Source organism: Papio anubis, chromosome 9 (genome assembly GCF_008728515.1).
Source record: "Papio anubis isolate 15944 chromosome 9, Panubis1.0, whole genome shotgun sequence".
Taxonomy (NCBI): Eukaryota; Metazoa; Chordata; class Mammalia; order Primates; family Cercopithecidae; genus Papio; species Papio anubis.
In genome coordinates, this window is record NC_044984.1 from 72,115,742 (window position 1) to 72,141,375 (window position 25,634).

Sequence of the window (25,634 nt, forward strand, 5' to 3'; positions counted from 1 at the left end):
AGTGTTTTTACAGTCACTGAGTAGCCATGTAAAAACTTCCAAATAATTTTTCAATTGTCAGGATTTTAGTTTCACATCCAGGTGGAGATCATTTTTATGCTGAGGTAATATCTTGCCCTTGGTACCACTGTCCTAAGTGGTGTAGGAATGGGAAGATTGAGTTCTGGAGAACCACAGAGCAGCATGCAAGTTTGCTTTGGAGGCAGAGTTTCCTGCCATACATGTGAATTTCAAAGTAGAATGCTCAGCTGCATTAGCATCTCTAAGCCTTCACTGTTGATTTTGGCTATTGTTTAGTGTCACTTGTACTAGTAGCAGTTGAAGAGTTTGAAAAGGCATCTGTAGCCTTGTTTTTAATATTAGTCTAGCTGTCAGTAAGTAGAACGTCAAAGCCATCATTGTGAAGAAGTCGCATTGAAAATGAACTCCATTTTAGAGGAAATTCTTGGTATAAATTTAAAAAAAATTATCAGTCATATGAGGTTTCGTATGTGACTTTTTTCAGTGTTGACTTACGGGGTAGGCTTTAGTGTTTGTCTGGGACAACACAAAGCATACAAAGAAGGGGAAGACGGTAGAAAATCAAAGCTTTGGGCCACAATGTTTCAAAACTAGTATCAAGCTCAAGTGTGAGTCAGGTAATTATGCATACTAGAAAGCAGGACCATCATAAGTTTTGAGTGATAGCATTTTGCACAGAGAACTGAATTTCTAGAAAATAAAATTAACGTGAAGTAATTCCTGACCACTTTAAAGCAAAAGAAACCCCACCCTATTTCTGCTGTCCCTCCACTTCGGAAATTCCATTGTCTCTCACTGAAAGAGGAGAGATCTAAGACCATTCAGCAGCATCTTATTCTATTTTATTAATTAATTTATTAATTTTTATTTTTTGAGATGGAGTCTCACTCTGTCACCCAGGCTGGCGTGTAGTGGTGCTATGTCGGCTCACCGCAACCTCTGCCTCCTGGGTTCAAGCGATTCTCCTGCCTCAGCCTCCTGAGTAGCTGGGATTCCAGGTGCCCACCACCAAGTCTGGCTAATTTTTAGAATATTTTTAGCAGAGATGGTGTTTCACCATGTTGGCCAGGCTGGTGACCTCAAGTGATCTGCCCACTTCAGCCTCCTAAAGTGCTTGGATTACAGGCGTGAGCCATCATGCCCAGCCAGTAGTATTTTAAAGATCATCTATTTCAAACTGCTACACAGTTCAGCTGTTATCTCCCAACACTGTTTATATTTAATCAGCATTGCTTAAATTCTGTTATCATGGAAAATGTTTAAAACCTGACTATTCCGAGTGAACAGACAACCTACAGAATGGGAGAAAATTTTTGCAATCTCTCCATCTGACAAAGGGTAATACCCAGAACCTACAAGGAACTTAAACAAATTTACAAGAAAAAAACAAACAACCCCCTCACAAAGTGAGTGAAGGATATGAACAGACACTTCTCAAAAGAAGACATTTATGTGGCCAACAAATGTATGAAAAAAAACTCATCATCACTAGTCATTAAAGAAATGCAAATCACAACCACAATGAGATACCATCTTACACCAATTAGAATAGCAATCATTAAAAAGTCAGAAAACAACAGATGCTGGAGAGGATATGAGGAAATAGGAATGCTTTTACACTGTTGGTGGGAGTGTAAATTAGTTTAACCATTGTGGAAGACAGTGTGGCAATCCGTCAATGATCTAGAACCAGAAATACCATTTGACCCAGCAATCCCATTACTGGGTATTTACTCAAAAGATTACAAATCATTCTATAGAGACACACACACACGTATATTTATTGCAGCACTATTCACAATAGCAAAGACTTGGAACCTACCCAAATGTCCATCAGTGATAAAATGGATAAAGAAAATGTGGCCCATATACACACCATGGCAGACTATGCAGCCATAAAAAAGGATGAGTTCATGTCCTTCGCAGGGATATTGATGAAGCTGGAAACCATCATTCTCAACAAACTAACACAGGAAAAGAAAATGAAACACCACATGTTCTCACTCAGAAGTAGAAATTGAACAATGAGAACACATGGACACAGTGAGGGGAACTTCACACGTTGGGGCCTGTTGGTGGGTGGGGGGTTAGGGGAGGGATAGCATTAGGAGAAATACCTAATATAGATGACAAGTGGATGGGTGCAGCAAATAATTATGGCACATGTCTACCTATGTAACAAACCTGCACATTCTGCATGTGTATCCCAGAACTTAAAGTATAATAATAATAAAAAAAAATTAGCCAGGCATGGTGGTGCATGCATGTAGTCCCAGATACTCGAGAGGCTGAGGCAAGGGAATCGCTTGAACCTGGGAGGCAGAGGTTGTAGTGAGCCGAGATTGTGCCATTTCTCTTCAGCCTAGCAACAGAGCGAGACTCCACCTCAAAAAAAAAAAAAAAAAAAAAATTAAAAAGATGACTATTCCACTTTCAAACAGGGATCGTTGTTATAAAGTTGTATTTAGTCCATTGAACTCCTTCTCAAATTTCCATCCAGGCTTCATAGTTTTTGTTGTTGTTGTTGTTGTTATTAAGTGTGTAGTTTCTGGCTGACTGTTTTCCATTGTGAGAAAAAGGTAGTAATGTTGTTACTACTCTTGATACTACTACTCTTCAGAGCCTATTTATATTGAAGCATTATGGACTTTACCTCTCCAGTAAAGGCTTCCAGTGGCTCTCTGAGAGGTTGTTCCTGCACACAATTATAATCACACATGGATAACTTATTCAGAGTATGGAGGGAAATGTGAGCCTTAATTTGTTTCCAGTCATGTTACATTTCCCATTCTGAATTTTAGAGCATGAACATAGAATAACACATTTTCCAATCATATCTTGAACTCTTTTGGGCTATGATATCTGCCTTCATGGAATATGATGTCTATATATATAGACTGTACCCTGCCTTCTACATACTGCCTTCAGGAGAGAAGAGGTGACTGGCCCTTAGGTGGAGAGAGAAGAGTAGTCTCTTTTATGCAAGGAATATTGGTCCCTTTACCATACAGATTATAGAAGGTAGGAGAGGACACTGATCAAAAGGGCCATTAGCATTAAAGAAAAAATGATTTTTAAAGGCCTCTGAGGAGTAAGTAAATATGGTCATCACCAGAGAACTTCCTCACTAGTAGCACAGAACCTGCAAAACAGGAGAAGTTTCAGCTTTGGTTTTCATGGGTCAGGGACTCACAGGATAAAGAAAGCCTGCTGCAACCCTTGCCACCCTCAACCTCTGTAGACTAGCATCCTCTGTAGACTAGAACATGGGCAGGTGAGAGCTAAAGTGTGAACTCACAAGGCTCAAACTCTAATACCAGTACTGAACCATTGGTTGTGCAGAGGTCTGAACTCATCCTCTGTCCAACCTGAATGGACATCAGTCAAAATTAATTATGTATGCTCCATTTTTGCAGCCTAATATTGTGTAGTTCTCTGAAGGAAATATTACACTGCCCTGTGGGAGGGACCCCTTGCCAGGATGCTCTCTTGGAACTAGGACAAGGTCACCAAATCCTGAGATAAGTGTGTCATTAAGCTCCTTGGAGCATCTGGTTGACCTCATACTTGCAATAAAGTGTTGGAGAGGGCTCCAGACATGATAAGGAATGGGTCCCACGCAGTTCCAGTCTGAGTTTGAAGCACCCCACCCAGATAGTACTGCAGATTTTGGCTGGTCCAGCTATCAGAGAGGGACAGTGAATATATCAAGTAAGGCACTCAAAGCATGGAATACCCTGAGGCCTGGGATCCAGCAGAGGGGCCTCACTTTCCTGGTTGTGAAGGGGACACTCCTGCTACAGATGTTCAGTTATGTGGAAATAGTTTTCTTCTCTGCCCTAAGTCATCTTTTCTTTTCACTAAATTTGTCCTTCTCAACTTCTTTATTCCCACAAGTGGATAAATGCCTTCTGAAGTACGGCAACATTTTTAGATGCATTTCTCTTATATGTGTGACCATCTGTGCACGGGCAGTGTCTTTTCTAATTATATTGTACATTGTATCACCTGCATTGTTTATGTGTTTATTTGGTATTCATATACTGAGTAATAGAATCTGTTCAAAATCAATAAAATCATCCTGCTTGCCACTTGTCAAATGCAAGTGTTACCACATAGGCAATCACAGTAATTTTGTTGCATGTTTTAAGGTTCATGCATAGGACCCCGGCCATCTTGTAATTGGTACCAGTCATTGGTGATTTTGAAAGGAATATGAAAATAAACTAGGTTTGAACAATTTTGATTTAGGGATTTAAAGACAAATTTAATTTAGAAACCTTTCAAGATCACTTTAATCAAGTTCCAAAATAGAATTCAACTACATTTAAATTGATACATCATTGATTTGAACAGGAAATTAATTTTCTATATTACTTCATAGGATTTTTCAAAAGAGAGCCTTGTTTATTATATTGGTTCTACAGTGTTTTTAAAGCCAATAGAATGTTTCATTATTGTTAGCTTCACTGAATTTTATTATTCCTTAACTATTTTACTCTCTTGTAGGAGATGTATGTTTGTGAATTAGCTAAGAGATCTGGAGTAGCTAATTACATAAATTCTTATGTATATTCATGTCAGTGTACAGGTGACATTTACGACAGCAAGTCTAGGTCATTGTTTTGGAAACTATCCTAGTTAGTATAACATATATCCATCCCATTCAGGAAGCATCTGGGTATGTAGCTGCATGGCCATGCCCTCTTGTAAAAATCCTTTAATGGTGTGTTATCAGTTGTGTTATAGAAACCTGCTTAAAAGGTTTCATGAATCATAAAACATTAGGAAGGCTATTAAATTTTTAAAATAGTATTTCGAAAGGGGAATTCCCCAGAAATCCTGATATTTTCTACTTCCTTCTCTGCTAAAATCTTTTTGAAAGAACATAATGTTGTCATAACCTGGGCTGAAGGAGACTTCTGACTTCAGTATTGCTACCAAATCTGAATTCTTCCTGCTCCAAAGTTCTCTGATCTCTTTGAGACCCTTTGCCAACCACTTTGGCCTCAGTTCTGTTCTCTATTGCCTCTCAAAATACCACTGTCTGCTGTTTGCTCCGTAACTCCAAATTTGTTCACTGATCAAAACCTAATTGTGAAAGGATCCCCTGAAATCTAGGTACCATGCCAGTTACATGTGCTATGAAGATGAATGATCAGTTTCAAGGAGGTGCCTGTGAAGCACACACGCTACTGGAAGAGAAATCCATTACAAAATAATATGGTAGGTGATGCAGAGACTCACAAGAGCACAAAAGCAGCAGTAGGTGACTATCTGAGCCACTCAGTTAAAGTGATTTTAAGCTATTTATCAGGAAGCCAAAAATGAAAGGGGCCATCCAAATGAAAGAAAGAACACGAACAGCGACATGCAGTCCTGAAGGAACAGGAGGTATTGGAGAACAACTATGGCTAGAGCCTAGAGTTCACATGGGGGATGGTGAGAACTGAGAATGGAAAAGTAGAGAAGGCAAAAAGTTGAAGAAAAGGAAATGAAAGATCATTGAAGTTAGGCATGCAGACTGGGAGTAGAAGTTAGAAAAAGAAGCCTTGAAGAATCCAACTAGATATGAAAAGAATACTGAGATCAAAAATTAGAGAATAGGGACAAGCAAGATAAAATTATAACACAGAAACAAAAAATATATATATATATAATAAAAGAGGGGGGTCAGTGGTGAAATTTGCAAGAGGGACATGAAACCAAGTAAGAAATGTGAAATTATTGTTGAATTTCAGAGCAAGATCTGTCTCAGCTGATGGGGATGGGGGAGAGGCAGAAATTGGCATCGGTTAAGAAATTAAGGGATATGAGCAAGAGGAGATATTGAATGTTCAAATTTCTTGACAGAGAAGAGAGAAAGGAAGTAGCAAATGAAGACTTACCCAGGCTGTCTATTTTTTCCCCTCCCAGCTAATAAAAAAAAAAAAAAAAATAACTTAGCTCACGTGTATCACATTAGGGAAAAGAAGGAGCTGGAGGAAAAGGAAGACCATGAAGAGACAGGAAATAGAAGAGATTATAATTACTTTAAAAGAAGGTGTGAAAAATCTTTCAGTTCCTTTCACACATGAACACTACCTTTTTCTCTCTCTTCATTTCCTCTCCAAGCAAAACTTAACTCCCACTTTGGTACAACTCTAAGTCACCAACAAAGCTATTCTTTTTATCTTAGTCTCAGAACTTGTCTCACACTTTCTCTAGTGGCTGGCCGATTTTATTTCCCAATTATCTTGGCCTAAATATACATTCATCAACTTGCTGTCTAATGGGGGATAATGGCCAAGGGAGTGTTTTTAATATTAGAATAGGATAATTTTAGCATTTAAAATGTATTGATAGGTTTGTATTGAAGAAAAATGAAAGGATAGTAACAGGGAATTTGACAAGTCACTTAAATTCTCAACTTCAGTCTCTTTCAATTTTTTAAAATGGTGATCTTGACCAGATCACATCTAGGGTTTATTCCAACTTAAAAATTCTAGGATTCTAAAAAATAGGCAATCAATTTTTTTTTTAATTTTTTATTTATCTTTATTTTATTTTTTGAGATGGAGTCTGGCTCTGTCACCCAGGCTGGAGTATAGTGGTGTGATATTGGCTCATGGAAACCTCCACCTCCTGGGTTCTGGCAATTCTTCTTGCCTCACCCTCCTGAGTAGCTGGGATTACAGGCACCCATCACCACACCCAGCTAATTTTTATATTTTTAGTAGAAACGGGATTTTATCTATAACTCCTGACCTCAGGTGATCAGCCCGCCTTGGCCTCCCAGTGCTGAGATTACAGGCATGAGCCACTGCACCCGGCCAATAGTTTTTTTACAAGGGAAAATTGGCTATTAAGAAGTGCGATGGAAAGTCAGAGAGTCAGAGAGGTAGGCCCAAACCTTGTCTACTTGTATGATAGTTTTGTATGCTTATCTAAGTTACTTGAACTCACTAAGTCTCAACTTTGATCTTTCATAATGGATAGACTTAGGATTTCCTAAAGGATTGTTGTGAAAATCATGTGAGATAATATTTGTAAAACAGGCAGTTCAAATGTGATGTGTGATGGATTCCTAATGATGTTATAGGATCCTTAGGGTATCACTTTCCCAGCTGGAAACCTCTGTGGCCAGTGGCGCCTTAGCCTGAGTTTTGCTAGGGCCCACAGGGCTTTTTCTAACCACTTGACCTGATAGTCTGCATTTGGCTAGCACTACCAGCCCATTTCCCATGCCTCTGAAGACACTGGAGCCAGGGGTGGAGTGGCAAGGAATGTGTGAGTAGGTGAGTGTGAGATCCAGCCACTGCACACAGCCAAGCACACTAGTCACTGAGGTGGGGTGGGCAGCTCCAGGCGCCAGCACAGACACTGGCTCCGTGTGAGCATGCAGCTAAATCAGATGCATGGCAAGCGGCTTCAGCTGTGGGCACCTGTCTCTAGACGAGGGGAACACAGTGGCAGCCAGGAGCTTGGAGACACCAGAAACTGCAGAGTGCCAAAGAGGGGTCATAGCCCTGGCTCAGGGAGCACCTAGGCCTGAGATCCCCAAAGGGCTGCAGCTCTTTTTTCCTTCTCATCGCCTGCAATGTGGTGAGCAAAGGAGGTGTGTGTCAGCCCTGTTTGTGTTACAGCTCTTTCAGTTGCACCATTTGGCAGGTCCCAAGTTCTTGTCCCACATCCAGGAAGAACAAGGTATGCAGAAAACTGGAGGGTGAGCAAGGTGAAGAAGTGCTTTATTGAGCGACAGTACAGATCTCAAGAGACCTGAAATAGGTAGCTCCTTTTGACAGGCAGGTTGTTCCGACAAGTGTGCAGGCCTCAGTGGAGAGGAGTCCAGTAGCACCTATCCACAGATAGGTCATCCCATCATCTGCCTGAGTCTGGCTGAGTCTGGGGGTTTTATGGACTTCAGAGGGAAGGAAGTACATGCTGATTGGTTCCTGGGTGGCCATGGGCAGCCTGGAAAAAGCACCATAAATTCTCACTGCAGGTCATGGACTCCATCTGGAACTGACAGGCAAGCTATGAGGCTTCCGACAGTCCCTGGCTTGAAGGTGGGGTTTCACCAGGCACCTGACCCTTTCTGCCCAGGAGCCTGTCTGCCTCCTGCTGCCATTTAACATGTCATCCAGGGTGCCCAGGCTGTTTGTGTCGGAGAATGCCTTCAGGCCTGCACCAAGCTGCCGTTAGTGCCCCCTCGGCCTCCCTACTGTGCTTGCCATCACCCAAAGACTGGAGGGGGCTGAGGCAGCAGAGGGCTGATGTGTCAGCAGCTCCCCAAGCATGGGCACTCCCAGCTGGGGTGAACACAACAGCACCTGGGCTTAGCCTCAACTTTGCTCTGAAATCAGAGCAGGTGCTGGGAGTAGGGAGCTGCCAGACAGAGGGAGCAGGCACTTCTGAGCCTGTGGGGGCAGGGGGGCTTCTGGGCCAGGAGTGCAGATGCTCAGATCCACAGCTACAGCTGAAGAGCTGCAGCTACACCTGGGAGGGTGGGGCTCCTGCCCTGCAAACTGAGAATGAGGCAGGCAGGGCTCCTACCTGTTCCTGGTTCCTGCCAGGTCTGTATAGTGTGCAACCCTGGCAGCACCTCCCCTACTGCAGCCAGTGTCTTCTCAGTGGCTGCTCCAGATGGGCCACCACAGCCATCAAGGACTATTTATTACTCTCTTCTTCCTTAAATTAATTTTACTTATCAACATTGCCCTTCCTCAAAAAATAATAGTCAGGACTTAGTGAATCTTTACTGTGAGTCATACATTAATCCTTTACATGAATTGATATATATTTAATCCTTGTAAAAATCAAGGAGGCAGGTATTTTTTCATTGCCATTTTATAATTGGGAAAACTGAGGCATGGAAAGGTTCAGTAATTTGCTCAAGATAACTTATATGGTATATAGCTGACTCCAAATTTAAATCAAGGCAGGTCATTTCCAGGGTGTGTTTTTAACTACTACAATATAGTTGCTACATGTTTATGAAATAATTCTTAGCCAAGGCTGTGTTTGATGTAAATTACATTTGATATAAAACGCAGCCAAATATGACTTCCAACCTTTCAAATATAATTTCTAATATAACCTTAGACATATGTAAAATGTCCATTTTATCAGTAATAGCTAACAGAACAGTACAGCTCCCAGAGTGGTCATGCAATCTGTCAGAAGCATTTTCTGATAGCACAGTAGTGACTGTACTTGAAAAGAGGAATGTTGATCTGTGTTGTAAAGTTGGCCCAATAAATACTTAGACATTGTAAGCTTTCTCTATACATTTTCTTATCCTAAAAGAGTAAATAGTATCAAACAAAGTCACAGGAATGTTTGAAGATACAGTTCTGTATAACACACGTTGTTACAGACTTATAAATTAGTAAATTTGTAGTTAGTAAACTTGAATCATTAAAATAATTCAATAATTATCTCAAGTGGATTACTTTTGTAATTTAATTAATGTCTTTGATGCCAAGGTATGAAATAAACCGCCATTATGGAAAGTCAGATTTGTCAACAAGGAAGTGAACAGTTATGGTTTTTATTATTAGACAGTAATTGAGCAGATCCTGTATTGATATCTTTTAGTTAACTAGGCAGTGAATATCATTAATTTTAAAAATTCATCTCTTTCTATTATGAGAAAGTGACTTATTATCAATAAGTATGTTTAGTGAAATGAATGTTTGACCAGGTAACTAGGATTTTTTTTTTCTTTTTCAGATACACAAAAAGTATGTTAAATATATAGGGCAGACATTTCTGTTTACAGAGTTAGAGAAATAAGTAAGATGAAAGGAATATCTTTTTAGACAAAATGGTGGCTTTGTATTTGGATATGTTGTATTTGAGATACCAGTAGGCATATGAAAAGGTAAGGCTAGAGCTCAACAGAGTGCTTGGGGCTAGAGATCCAATTTTGTTTTATTTTATTTTTTTTTCCCCAGTGGTGTTGAAAACCTAGGGGGAGTGGTTCTTTACTTTATGAGAAGGAATAATGACACTGAGGAGAATATTCATAGGAGTGATGGATGAAATCCCAAATGAGGAAGCTAAGGTACCTGTGGCAGGAGAGTAGATTATGAGCTTGCAATCTTAGAGGTATAGCACTTCTGGATGAAGAGATGGCTGAGTTAGAGATATCCCAGAGGTTTGCTGCTGAAGTAGCCTTGGAGATGGATGTCATTGAGTTTGGGCATGTCATGGAACCAGGCCAATCAAAAAGTTGGCCTTCCAAGCAGCCAGAAGAATATTGTGCAGTAGGGATTTTTGCCTTAAGAGCTCTTTAGAGCTCTTAAGAAATAGACCCAGAAAGCTGAACTTGCCTTAGAGGCAGCTTGCCCCAGTGGTTGCCAAGAACATCAACTCTGAATAGTTTATGATAGACTAGCAATCACACACCTACACCACAGCTTTTAGAGCTTACCCAGCTGTTCCCTGCTTTTATATGAAGTCTAAAATGTAACCATTTGGATTTAGGTTGTTTCAAAATATGACCAAGTATGAAAAATTAATAATATTTGATATTGGTATCTACCAATAACAGCTAATATTTATCATCCTTTTATAATGTACTAAACATGGCGCAAAGGATTTCAGTTAGACCTTATATCAACTCCAAATTTGATAACATTATTAACTCCATTTATAGATGAGGGCACTGGAGCTTAGAAGGGTTGTGTAGCTTGGTCCAGGTAACAGTGCTAATGAGTGACAAAGCTAGTATTCAAACTTAGACCTGTCTGATTTCTATGTCACACTGATTCTGTCAAGGCATATCAAGAACTTTGTGTGCTTTGTATGCTCTGAGCAACAGATTATAAAAAGTGAAGAATATTTCAAGTAAAAAAAAAGATAAAATTAATTTTGAAATATTTTAGTTAATTAGGAAAAAGCTATGACTTGCCATCAAATTAAATATTTCATTAATAAACTTTTGACTTCAACTCTACTTGTCACTTTTTTATGAATATCTATCTTTTTATAAGGATAAAAAAATTCATGCTCAGAAATAAATTCATGCTAAAACTTATGATAAATAGTGCTACCACCGACACTGACTTCACTGAGCAAAACTAGTAAGGAGATGCTAGTTAGCAGGTAAGGATTTTTATATTGTTTTGAAGCCAAACTTAATTTTTGGTTTGGTTATACCTTAAATTTCAAATTCTCCTTGGTTGGTTTGAGAGGCTCTATTTCTATGGGTAAACTCATGGTCACATGAGAACCTGTTTTAAAAAGAAATTCCTTGATGGCTCAAGCAGTTGGAATCTGTGTTGAATTTTTACTGTGGTTTAGGATAACCATCAATGGCCAAAATGTGCTTTTGGGACATGTATGTTACATGATATCACTCAGACCTGACTTAACGCACTAAACAGATTGCTATCTTTCCTACCAGCTGTTTCTCTCTCCTTTCATTGTTGGCATTATGACTTCTTATGAACAACAGATGAATCTGGACATTTCAATAGCATATATATTATGCAAATAAATTGTCATATTGAAAAAAATAGCTTAGGTTCTGAGATTCTGTCATCCCAATTTTTTAATCATCCTAAGTGACAGAAACAGATGGGTGCTCTCACTGACTACAAGGACATCCAGTAACATATACATGACATCATTCTGTGAGATTTATTTGGTCAACATGCCCTTCAGTAATCAACAATCAGACATTTTGTTTTTCACCAAAAGTGTTGATCATTACTGAATCATCTTTTCAGAACTCCCTTCACTAAAAGCATCGTTTTTTTTGTTGGTTGGTCTAGTGATAATTGCCACAGATAAAAAATGTATTGAAATGATTGTAGACAAAAGCAAAAGGGCTAGGACTGTTGGTACAAAAATCTCAAAAGAAAAGCAATATCAACAATAACATCTTCCATTGGAAAAACTCTAATGTCCCTATTATTTGTAACTGTTATACATTTTAAGGAAAATCAACTGTAAATGATTTGCAGATATTTACTGAGTACTTACTAAGTGGTAGGAACATTTATACATGCTAGAGATATACAATCTCTGGCTCAACATAGAAGGAAAAGAATTCTTGTCCTGATGGAATTTAAAATTTAGTGAGGGACTCAGTAAAAATAAGAGAAATAAGTAAAATACATAGTATATTAGATAATGATAGGACCTATGAGTAAATAGAGAACAGGAAAGGCAAAAAAAGAATGCTATTGAGGAGTATGGGGATTACAATTTTAATAATGTACATCTCATTGAATAACCCTAAAATATGTATTTTGACAACTTTAAATGCAGTTTTCCCAGTATACATAATATATAGTTTTGATGTATACAGCCACTTAATTGTGTAATTACACTATTTCCTACTTTTTCATGTCAGTTAATCCCTGTATTTATTCAATGGATAAAAAAGCAGTAGGATTTGGTGCATTCATAGGCTACTCTTCTGTATCAGGAGCTGCTGGACATTAGTATGATTATTTTAGTATTAATCACTATTATGCTTTTTATTACAAAATTCTTTTTATTATAAAATTCTATTTTTGTACTTACTTTGCCTGATGAACTCATAATCAGAAATTACACATGAGCTAAAAAAGATTGTGTTTACATAATATTTTAACATTAGTACTACTGGGATAATATGAATGAAATGGTTTCCTTTGAGGATTAAGTATCAGTTTATAGTTGTGATTTTTATGCCCATATAAACAGCATATGTAAGTTGCCCAGCTGTTGAGACTAGAAAGAATAAACATGCCATCTTCAGACACTCAACTGGTTATATTCTCCCAAATTAGGAAAGGCCCAATAGGAAGTAAAGTGCCTTCCATTATCCAATCCTTGCCTTCCTTTGATCCACTTCCATGAAGCAGTAGGATGGACTATTTTAGCCTTCACAAGTTGATGCTGATCATATCCCTGCCTACTTTTCTGTATAATCACTACTCAACAGCAATATACAATAGCTACATTCAAGGCACTTCTCGGAGGACGTTATTTTGAAGTCACTTCTCCAAAATGTTCACAGAAAGAGCTGAAATGAGACAGGGTATTTGTGGAAGATTCCTTGAAAGAGAGGCAGGATACACACCCCTCTAGATTGGGGATTATAATCTTTAAGGAATAGAGAGGCCAAGAACATAACAAAATTGAATTAAGGCAATTATGTGACCTGTGGCATGCTGGAGAGCAAGTACTTATCTAGGGGACTGTTATCCCTCAGCTCTGCAAAATACTCCTGTAGGTCAATTCCTGAAAGCAGATGAGCACTTTGCAACCCCGCATTTAAATACACTATAATCTCCCTCTGATTAACATGGGCTTGTAAAAGTCTATATACCCAAACCGTGTTATTCTAATCTCTCTTAAAATACATTTTTAAAATTGTAATTGTACTGTGAATTCAACAGTCTGTGTAGAAGAAATTAGGAGACAAAGACTTATGAAGACAAGGGTTCCATTTAGTATATTTCTGTATCATAGTGTCGTCCCATGAGGACCCATTGGATAAATTTCTGTCTGGTCATAGTATGAGGAAGTTGTGCTTCCACTGTGAACAAATGGCTGACTTTGTATTAAGGATAAAATAAGTAGACATGGACGTTACCATTTTATATCAGGAGCTAGTGGCTTTAGACATGGTTATTACACTTAAAAGTGTGTCATTTTGACTGGGTGTGGTGGCTCGCACCTGCAATCCCAGCACTTTGGGAGGCTGAAGTGGGCAGATCACCTGAGTTTGGGAGTTTGAGACCAGTCTGACCTACATGGAGAAACCCCATCTCCACTAAAAATACAAAAATTAGCCAGGCGTGCTGGTGCATGTCTGTATTTCCAGCTATTCAGGAGGCTGAGGCACGAGAATTGCTTGAACCTGGAGGTGGAGGTTGCAGTGAGCCGAGATCGGGCCCTTGTACTCCAGTCTGAGCGACAGGAGCAAAACTCTGTCTCGGGGGCGAAAAAAAAGTGTGTCATTTTTTGACTCTTTAAGCTGTATCTTGCAAAACTTAATCTCACTTTATGACCAAGATCTAGCCAATGGAGCTCATCTTACAATATATAGTTTGTCTTCAATTTCATTTCTGATGTTATCTTATCCTTTCCTCATTCATTTAAAATCTTATAGTAGCCCGTTAGTTTATCTTGTTTTATTATATATAAGTATGTATACCACGTTAGAACTTTTGGAACAGGTGAGATTAAAAATAAATAGAAAAACAACTTCCAAAATCTGTAGTGATCAAAATTTTTCTTCTCACAATGACGTTGCATGTTAGTGTACTATGAGGTAAGTCAGAAATGACAATCTTTTTTGTCACTAAATATAATAAGGCACGATTCTTATAATGAGATCATAAATGGGACCATTGCTCACATTCTTGAGTGTGATAAAGGTAAATTTACATCTGGAGCTGGGAGTGGCATGTAAATAGAAGTTTATCCTTTGTGCACACGGATGATTGGCATGAGCCTTGTCTTGTCTTATTGTGCAGTGGCACAATGTCAGCTCATTGCAACCTCCAACTCCCAGGTTCAAGCGATTCTCCTATGTCAGCCTCCCAAGTAGCTGGGATTACAGGTATGCGCCACCATGACCGGCTAATTTTTTGTATTTTAGTAGAGATGGGGTTTCACCATGTTGTTCAGGCTGGTCTCGAACTCCCAACCTTAGGTGATCTACCCACCTTGGCCTCCCAAAGAAATGTTAGTAATTTTCTTTGGCAAAATTATATCTTTTCATGCATTAAAAAAGAACATTTTATCTTTCCAAGGCATATAATCCAAGATCAGTGTTCATGCCTTTGTCCTCAGAGCATGGCAAGGATTGTAGCCCCTATCTCCCTGAGGCCAAGAATTATTAAGTATTGGGGAAGGCACAACCTCCTGCACCATTCATAGAAGCCCAATTAATGTGTTACTTATAAAATTCATCTGTCACATGTGCCCGACCAAGAAAAACAACAGTGAGAGCCAATGGGTTAAATTCTAGGTGTTTATTTACCTGATTTTACATTTGAAAAATGTAAAACATTTTAAAAACAGGTAAATAAAGGAATCAGCTTTAATTTCACATAAAAGGAAGATAAGACAATATAAGATAGATATATCGCACATGAAAACTTCTTAAACTTTTTGGATACATGTTGAAGTCTTTCTGTATTTAATAGCTCCATACATTTTGATTGGTCACAGACCAATTGAGAACGTAATGAAGGCTGCGGTCCCTCTACAGGAAAACACATAAGGGCATAAGCAAACCTTTTTTTATAGAGTTTCTGCCAAGTTATCCAATTTTAGGTAACAAATTCCAGCTATTAACTGTAGAGAGCTTATTTATTCGTTCAACTTTTTGTTCAGTACAAGGGTGATCTTCTTATGAAGATCTGCATCTCTCTTGCCCTGTACCTCAAAACACACTACTATCTAGGCTCACTAAAAGCATGATCTGTTACTGTACCACTGACAAACATGGTTTCTGACCAAATCTAAACAAATTAGAGAGTTTTATACTACTCAAACCATGATTAATAGGAACGAATATGCAGGGAGGCCGAGGCGGGCAGATCACCTGTGGTTGGGAGTTCGAGACCAGCCTGACCAACATGGAGAAACCCTGTCTCTACTAAAAGTACAAAAATTAGCCAGGCCTGGTGGCTCATGCCTGTAATCCCAGCTACTTGGGAGGCTGTAACATCTTTTCCTTATCTATCTAGCCCAGTAGTTAAGATTTTGCTTAGTATATTCTGATGCTTAAGCATATGTTTAATAGGAAAGCAAGAATTAAGTAAACCATTATACATTTATTCAGTGAAATATTGTATAGTAACTTAAAATGATGTTTGAAAAAAATTAGTAATCACCTAGAAAAAAATGCTTGCTTATAAACTAGTCTCCCTTTATCTGTGGGGGTCTTGTTCCAAGACCCCGAGTGGAAATCTAAAACTGTAGATAGCACCAAACCCTATATATTTGTTTTATTTTTTTTCCATACACATATATACCTATGATAAAGTTTAATTTATAACATAGGCATACTAGGGAATTAACAATAATAACAAAATAGAACAATCATAACAATATACTGTAATAAAAGTTATGTGAATTCGATCATTCTCTGTCAAAATATCTTCTTATACTATGCTCACCCTTCCTTGTGATGATGTGAAATAGAATGCCTACATCATGAGATGAAGTGAATGGAGTAGGCATTGTGACATGTTCGGCTGCTATTGACCTATCAGGTGTGTAGCATCTGCAGTGTGGATACACTGGACAAAAGGATGATTCACATCCTGAGTTGGACACAGCAGGATTTGCCAAGACTTTATTATGCTACTCAGAATGGAGTGCAATTTAAAACTAATGGATTGTTTATTTTTGTAATTTTCTGTTTAAGATTTTTGGGCTGAGATTGACCATGGATAACTGTACCACAGGAACTGAAACAGTGGATAAGTGGTACTACTATATCTTTAAGATAATAAAGTAGACTGCAGAATAGTTCCATCAGTATAACCGCAACTTCAACAAATACTACACAGAGAGGGGAGAAAAGACTAGAAGGCACCTCACCAAAAATGTTAGTAATTTTCTTTTCTTTTTTTTTTTTTTTGAGATGGAGTCTTGCTCTATTGCCAGGCTGGAGTGCAGTAGCACGATGTCAGCTCATTGCAACCTCCACCTCCCAGGTTCAAGCGATTCACCTGTGTCAGCCTCCCAAGTAGCTGGGACTACAGGTACACACCACCATGACTGGCTAATTTTTTGTATTTTATTAGTGACGGGGTTTCACCGTATTAGTCAGGCTGGTCTCGAACTCCCGACCCTAGGTGATCCACCCACCTCGGCCTCCCAAAGAAATGTTAATAATTTTCTTTGGGAAAATTATAAGTTTCCTCCCTCCTTTCCTTCTTTTCTCCCTCGCTCCCTTCCTTCCTTCCCTCCCTTCCTCCCTCCCTCCCTCCCATCCTTGCTTCCTTTCCTCTTTCTCTTCTTTCCCCTGTTTTGTTTTCCAAATTTCATAATGAAAATGCATTTATAGGCCGGGCGCGATGGCTCACACCTGTAATCCCAGCACTTTAGGAGGCCAAGGCAGGCAGATCATGAGATCAGGAGATCGAGACCATCCTGGCTAACATGGTGAAACCCCGTTTCTACTAAAAAGAAAAATACAAAAAGAATAGCTGGGCATGGTGGTGGGCGCCTGTAGTCCCAGCTAATCGGGAGGCTGAGGCAGGAGAATGGCCTGAACCCAGGAGGTGGAGCTTGCAGTGAGTCCAGATCGAGCTACTGCACTCCAGCCTGGGCAACAGAGCGAGACTCCATCTCAAAAAAAAAAAAAAAAAAAAAAGCATTTATATTAACAATGGGAAAGAGACTTTTTTTTTTTTATTTTTTTAATACAGAAAGAGCTTTGCTGGAGAAAAAGTTGTATCTATTAGTCAAATGGAAAATTGTCTTTAAGGGAAGAGTTGTCAATCCTCATTAATAAATGTCACTAATAAATGTTCACTTAATTGTAAAACATCAAGTATTCTCTTTGGTAAAAGGCAGAATATTTATGCAATTTGAAAAATCAGAGGATAAGTATTGTCTTTGGGACAAAATGAAACTGAATCCATTCGTTTAGTGATTTTTGAGATTGAATGTCTCAAATGACCAAGTTGTAGTATGTAATGTGTGTGTTGGAATTTGTAATTTTCTCAAGTTATTAAGGAAAACACATTAATGGAATTTGAAAATATAAATTTAAAAAAAGTCTTACTTGCAAGCCTTGTGCCACTCTGTAAATGTGAAAATAAATTATTGGCATCCATACTTAAATTTTGTTTTGTAATGACACTTTTGTGGCAATCTGTCATATTTCTTGTTTCCGCTACAAATATTGGTTTGGGATAGATATTATGAAACCACTGAGATTTGTGGTTTGGGTTTGAAATTTTGTCACAACACTGAAAAATCTCACCCAAAGGGTATAAATTAAATTTTTGGCTTTTGCACATCAGTTGGGTGAAGCTAACACTAAAATAACATCTCAAATGGTATAAAACCAACCATCCCAGTAAAATGGACATATTCCAAAACTGAATTCTATATAGCTTATATATATTCAGGTCATCTAGGACTGCTGAAGAAGAGAAATTGCAACTTCTTTAAACTGTTAGTAAGAACTAACAGGTAGGCCACCATGTTGTACAACTCCATGAAGTTCAATGTGAATGAAGTATGAATGGTTCCCTCATGGAACTGAGCAAACACATGTGGTAATGCATCATCGTTTTCCTTTTTCTTTTTTTCAGGTTTTAAAGCTTATTTCTATAATTTAAAAATTGTGCATTCCAATAATTGAAATAATTTAAACACTAAAAAAAATGGCACTCTGATTAAACTGTATATTTATATCCTTCAGGACACCTTGGGCCAGCTTGGTTATAATTCTAGATTTTACTGTCATCCCACCCAGCTTCTTCCTTCATCAACAAGCAAGTTCTTTTCTTTCTCTGTCAGCCAAATAAGCAGATAGGAGAAGCAGGGGAGGCCTGCGTTGTCAGTGGTTTTCAATTATTTGATATGAAAGGGGCAGCGTGTTCGTTTAAACTTGTTCCAGCCTCTTTGCATCTTAAAAGGTTGAATAGCTACAAGAAGCAATGCCTGTGGAAGGCACAGTGCATATTATTGGTACATGTCCCATTATGACATGCCCGCTTGCTTCTCCTGTTTGATAGTTTCTTTGGAATGCAGTGTTTTGATTTTGTATTTTGTGTAGTTTTTTTTTACTTTTATTGTTTCTATCTTATTTCAGTTTCTACTTACTGAATTTTAGATTTCAGCCATGTGGGGTTTGTCAGACAAAGTTGCAGAGGAAGTGGAGCAAGGCACACAAGTGAGCAGAGTATGTTTGTGCAGTAGACAATACCTAGTCATTGAGATTTTCTGTGGCACTCTCCCTGGTCTTAAAGCCAGTAATCCCGAGGACAAGTGGAGCATTTTTGTACCCCTTTATCCAGAGCCCTCACATGTTAGGCAAGAGCCATTTTATTTCCCCCTATTGAACCCTCTTTTTAAGAACCTCAGTATGTTAAAATCTTCTTATAAATCAACTTCTCATTATTTTGATTATTTCAAATGTCAAAATACTCAACAAGCAAGATAGATTTTATTCAAAATGATTGCAATAAGGGTCAAGACTTATTGCAATAAAGGTCAAGTTTATACAGAATAGATTGTTTCAACCCCACTGAAACAAAAGGCAGGAGAGGTTTTAAGCTCAGGCGAGCTAGTGGAAAAGTCCTGAAGCAAGTTGGTGAGAAGGTTTGTCAGTGTATTTGCTACGAGGCAAGTTATTGAAGTTAGGCTCCTGGGTCCCCAACCCCCCACAGGGACTGTGATAGGGGCCTTATCTTTCCTGATGATTGCCTTACAAAGGGATGGTTCCCAGGCCCTTCACAAAGGTTCCTGGCTTGTAAAACTGGCAAGTGATCAGGAAAAGCTTTACACTGCAAAGGAAGTTTTCTTAAGTAAATTCTCTAAGAAAAGGGAGGTCAGAGGCCTATAGGGGAAGAAACTTGACTAAAATTTAGCCAAGCCGAGGGAAGGTTTAAGGCTGTTTTGGTTACAATTCTTTTCCTGGGAGGCAGCATGGAAATTGAGAATTGTATTCATGAGGAGCGGTTGCATCCTTGGCTCTGGCTGAAGTATAATTCCTAGGTGTTGGTTCCCTGTTATTAGTTGTCTGTGCGGCATAACAATGACCACACATTTATTGGCTTAAAACAACACAGGTTTATTTGTTTCATGGTTTCTGTGGGTTAGAAGTCTGCTAAGGATCTCACAAGGCTGCAATTAAGGTGTTGACCAGGACCAAGTTTGCACCTTGTAAACCCAAAAAATAAGATTCTGAGGCCTCCCAACCGTCTGAATGGACCTCTTTTCTCAGCCAAGGGCATTCCAAAGTTAGCCTGAAAAAAGTAATTCAGGCTGTGATGAGAATAGGGGATAGAACATGCCTCTTGATACCCTCCTCCCTTTTGGAATTCTGGATAAAACGCTCTTTAAGTCTGACAAGAAACATTTACAATCTATTCTCCCTGAAGCCTGCTACCTGGATGCATCATCTGCTTGGTTAAGTCTTGGTATCTATAACCCTTTATCAGAACCCAGACATTCCTTTCTATGGACAATAACTCTTTCAACCAATTGCCAAGCAGAAAGTCTTTAAATCTACCTATGACTTGGAACCTCCCCACCCCGTGCTTTGATTGTCCTGCCTTTCCAGACAGAACCAATATACACTTACATGTATTGACAAATGTCTCATGTCTCCCTAAAATGTATAAAACCAAGATGTGCCCAACCACCTCAGGCACATGTCATCAGGACCTTCGGAGGCTGTGTCATGGGCATGTCCTTAACCTTAGCAAAATACACTTCTTAAATTGATTGAGGCCTGTCCCACACACTTCTGGTTTATAATCTAGAAGTTCAATTAGGGAAGCAACTTTGTGTCCACAAGCATGGTTCTTGGCAATATTTAGTGAATTCATGGCATCTACTTCTTCAAAGAGAGAAAGAGAAGAGAGAGTGACTAGGGCAAGTGTTTGGCTAGCAAGAACAAGTTTTCTGGAATATAAAATAATCGTGGAGTGACACTGCATCACTTTTGCTATAGTCTATTGATTAGAAACAAGTCCCATGTCCCATGCACACTGAATGGGGAGCATTTACATGAGGATATAAATAGCAGGAGGAGAAGATCACTTGAAGCCACTCTAAAAATATATGTGCCACATTCTTCATTTGCCAAACTAAAGCAATATTATTAGTAATAATTTTCTTAGATTCCTAAGAGTCTCCTGACAAGAGTCACATCTGGAGCAGTTTGTTGATAGAGGTAGGCATTCTTGTGTTATAGAGCTCTGGGTCCCTATCTCAACTTCAACTGAAGCAGCACATTGAGATTCCTCATGAAATTCCTCCCCTCTCCTCCCCTCATCCCTCCCTCGCCTCCTCTCCCCTCTCCTCCCCTCCCCTTCCCTTCCTTTTCCTTCCCTTCCTTCTTTTCTTCTTCCCTCCCTCCCTCTATTTCTTCCTTCCTTTTTTTCTTTTGATGTAGGTCTTCCATTTCTTTTAAAAAATTGAAAATGGATTAGACCACATAATAATCATGATCACATTAGCTAGGAAAGCTTATGATTCAAATAAAAATTTAAAATTAAAAACTTGCTTCATGAATTAATGCTTAACTTCATGAATTTGACCAGTTATGGTCATGATGTGACTTGTCCTAGGAAGAACTTGGATTCCCTGTTTGAGCAAACAGCCTGTAAGCTGGTAGTTTACTTTGCACAGAGGCACATAGGCAACAGTTCAAATCTTTTTACACAGTTTTTATCCTCTGCATACCCTGAGTCTTTCATAGCTATATCTTTTCCAAAGGGATCATCTCACTTTTAATGGGAAAGTCTAAGAAAATCCTAGTGAGCTTGAAGTAGTATCCATATTCAATGGATGGTGGTGGTGGTGGGGGGGAAACATGTTGCTATTATACTAGAATATTTACTACTTATTTGGGATTTCCACATTTGAAAGAATACTTTATTTTTTTTTCTCTTTTCCTTTGCAAAGTTATCTTTCCCTTCCTCTTAGTGTGAAAATTGAACATATGCTGATGCAATGTCGCAGGCTGTGTTTACAGGCTCTCTGGGGTGTGAGGTGAAGTTGGGAGGGAGCATGGGAAGAAACAGTTCCTTAGCAATTGTTTTTCTCATTACGTTGTTTGGCATCTCATCACAAGCATCTTGAAACATATTTTTAAAATTCATTTGTACCATCAACTCTATATATTATTGCTTTTTCTTTTTACAATTTGTAGTATTAAGAATGCCATTTAAAAGGTGCTGATTAACACCAGTACTGGCTATAGATTCCAGTTTGCTGTTTGATGTTTTGCTTATTAGAACTGTGAGTACTCTCCTTTGTATTTGTAAAATGTAAGCATATGACCTTCCCAGATCCAGCAGGGAGCCTCCCAGATGGAGTACACGGAGACTGCGACTGTGAAAGATGAGGAGCAAGTGCAGATTTGGTGGCCTCTGATTGCCAGTATCTGGCAGCCACATTCTCTTCCCACAAGATGTGCTGGAAATATGACCAGGCAGAAGTTCACTTAAGTGAATCCAACAGTTAAACCTACCATGGAAGGGTGTGGTACACAGAGGGCATGTGGAGAAGAGAAGACCACAGTGGGAACCTCCAAGGAACTAACATTTAGCTGGAGATGAGGGGGGATTTGGCTATGTAGAGAGTAAATAAAGTGATATGAGAATTAAAGTAAAGGGGTCAGTTATTTCCAAATGGGGAAATGGGGCAGGCTTCATGGAAAAGGTAATATTTAATCTGGGTCACATGGAATGAATAGGACTGGAAATGGAGTTTATAACAGTGAGAATATTTTACTTAGAGGAAACTACATTTAAAGAAAGGATGGCCATGTAAGTGTATTGCTTCTTTGCAGATACATACAATTTAATATGCCTGGAGTGCAGATTCTATGTGACTGAAGTGAGTGGGGACACAGGGAGAGATGACTCAGAAAGGCAGATAGAGGAAAATCATGCAGGGCTTACTTACTAGCATAAAAGTTGGTGACTTTTTCATGGGCGTGTGTGTCAGGGAAGAGGGTAAAATTATAGTGGGTAAAAGCACAGACTTTGGGATCAAAGTAATAGATTTCCATCATGACTCTGCCTCCCCCTAGTGATATCAACTTGTGTGAATATGTAATGACTCTGACCTTCAGGTTTTTCATCAATAAATGATAAGCAATAATGCTAATTTAATAGAGACTTTCTGAAGAACAAATAAGACTATGTACCCAAAGGGCTTAGGTTAGGACCTGCCACTCAGTAACAGCACTCAGTAGCTGTGATCGTGCTAAAGAGGACAGCAGTTCCGCTAATCCCAACACAGGCACTCTCTTTAGCTGCAGATATGATGTCCCCTCTCCCCTAGATAAGGCAAACTGATCCTGCTGGACCTAGCTGGTTGCCAGATAGATTAGAACGCTGGACTCAGAACAGACTTCAATGATATCTTTAAGAAAAACTCACATCAAAGTCATGTAGAATGTACAATAGAATTATCAATGAAAAGAGGGAGAATCTGGAAAGAAGGCAACCAAAAGTCAAAGGGAAACTAAAGGAGATTGAAAGTCTGTGAAAATCAGCCTAGAATAAGTTCATTGAAGAGGCAAATCTGGCAGAGAGATTTTAAAAGTCTGTTGCTTTGGGTAGGGCAGGGAAAAGTCTATTAGGGCACTTCACTGGCTTGGAGAGAGGGGCAGGATAGTTCTTTACTTCTCCTGTCAATCTGTGATTGTCATTCTGAATAACAGCACATCATGATTGGAGGATCAGATTAGACCCTCATTAAAGCCAGGATCTGAGTATAGGTAAGAGTCAGCAGTGGAACTCAGTCCACACCAGATTCAGCCCTTTGGTCACTGAAGCAGTTCTGTGAATTAGAATTTTGTGTTTTCTAAGGTTCCTGTGCGGCTGGATAAGCAATAAATTGGAAGGATGAATTTGGGTACAGTTGACATTGGGGAAAGTATCAGTCAGGGATCTGAGCATTAAATCACAGAAGCTGACTCACAAAAGCAAAATGAGAATTAATCAGAATAATGCAGGTCAGTGAATCCATGGAAAGCTGGAGGTTCAGACTTGGAAAATAGACAGGAGCCGCAGGCACACAACAGGGCAACTACAGTGAACATCTTGTAGTCCTCATGCCTCCATGCTGTGCTCCAAATATTAAGCATGATATCACTTGTTCAGTATTTGAAAAGACTCTCAGAGAGCCTCAGATTGACCTGGACTTTGCCCATATGTTGCCTCTGTCTGTCCTGAACAGGGTAATACAGATATTACTCCTTTGGCTTCCTTCCTGGGAGACACTGTTTCCCATGACAATGTACAGTGCTAGGAAGTCTCCTAAACAAAGACTGGAATCCTAATTGTAAATGGCTTGGATGTTAGGCAGACAGATGTCTTCCTAGGAGGCATTAAGGTGAAGAAGTAGGAGAAGGAAGGGGACAAAAGAAGGTAAAGGGACAAAAAAGTAAGCTTCCAGGAGATTAATTCCAGTACTGATAACAAATTGCCGTATTAGGGATAGGTTCAAGGAGAAGGCAGAAACTGAACTGATTTTCAAGGGTCAAGAGAGAACAAACAAGAGAACATTGCAGATATCAGGACAAGTATGAGTAGAAGCACAAAGTCACATGACAATTGCTACCTTGTTTGTAAGCATTAATATTCTCGGAGTGGTGGTAGGCGTCGACTGCCTGCTTCATGGTCTTTCTCATGGAAGGAATAGTGTGGGCTACCGTATTAATTTCAAGATGGCTTTTATGAGAAACAATTTGCAAATGACATGCTTTGGAAACCCTAGAAACCTGTGGTCATCCCTCCTCCAATTTTACTTCTTGTTACAAATTTCTTAGTAACAGAGCCTATGTATGTGAGATGAGATGTTTGTTATATTCAACCTTAAACAAGTTATGGCTTAGCAGGAGCTGAGTGATCTTATTTGATGAGTGTAGATTTATAAGAATTTTGGCTTGGGGTTTGGGATCAAATTCTCTCACCTAAGCTGTGGGGAGCCCATGAAGTCTTTCCAGTAAAAATCACTGCAGTTAAGACTTTTGCCAAATAATGCCTCTTAAAAAAATCCCTATTTAAGTCATTTCTCCAGAGTAATTGAAAGTGTCTATTTATTATGCCCCTAACTGCTATGTGGTACTATTTATTTCTTTTAGAGAAGTATGGTAAAGAATAAGATAATTCTGATTACAGTGAAATAAGAGAACACTGATATTATTTTGTTTTTTTTTTCTTAGTTAAAGCTTGATGTTTTTGAATTGTTCATCATACACCCCTTCGTTTGCTATCATTTCCAAATGGTGACTGTTACACATGTATTTTAATATTCTTCATATGTCATTTTAATATTGTTCATATGTTAAAACTGAAGTGACTTTTCTTTTTTTTGTCTTTGTAACACTAGGATAATTTAAAGGGAATGTTTTTGAAACATCATTCTATTTCATGGTAAAGTGAGCCAAATAAAATATTTTTGTTCATCTGGGCAGCATGTCAACAGCCATGTAACTCAAGCAATAAGCATAATTTCTTTTAATATTTTGAAGCAGTTCAGATGGAGGTAGCATATGAGGTGGACACTTGAAAAAGGTATTCTTAAAATTGATGTTGAGAGTGGGAGTGACAGATGGAAGGATTATATGGAAGGAATCCTTGAATTTTTAAATTGCCCTCTTTTCTACTCCTGTATCCAGGTAGTCATGAGCTTTTCTCATTTCTGACTACTCGGGATCTCTCTTTCCCAGTCCCACCACCATCAGAGTTAGGGCCTTGAAGCCCACATTGTTCTTCAACAGGATGTCCTGACTTTTAGTCTTGCTGCACCTCATCTCCAGTACTGTCATGCCATTCCTCTGCTCAGATTCCACCCATTGTTCCCCATTACTTAACACTATCCAAGAAAAATAGCCCTTGTTGTTTGATAATTATTAATTACTATAAGTTGGTTGAAAAGTACTCCCTTTAACGCCCTATCTACTTGAA

General features: G+C 38.9%; 1 protein-coding gene and 1 long non-coding RNA gene across 3 annotated transcripts in view; both read left to right on the forward strand.

Moving 5' to 3' along the window:
* Positions 1-25,634, forward strand: part of NAV3 (neuron navigator 3) — a 946,218-nt gene that overhangs the window by 498,172 nt on the left and 422,412 nt on the right. The gene's annotated exons all lie outside the window — the stretch shown is intronic.
* Positions 14,621-22,315, forward strand: LOC101017173. The gene is made up of 2 exons (XR_634851.4): positions 14,621-16,570; positions 22,002-22,315. It is a non-coding gene; the product is annotated as an uncharacterized LOC101017173 (long non-coding RNA).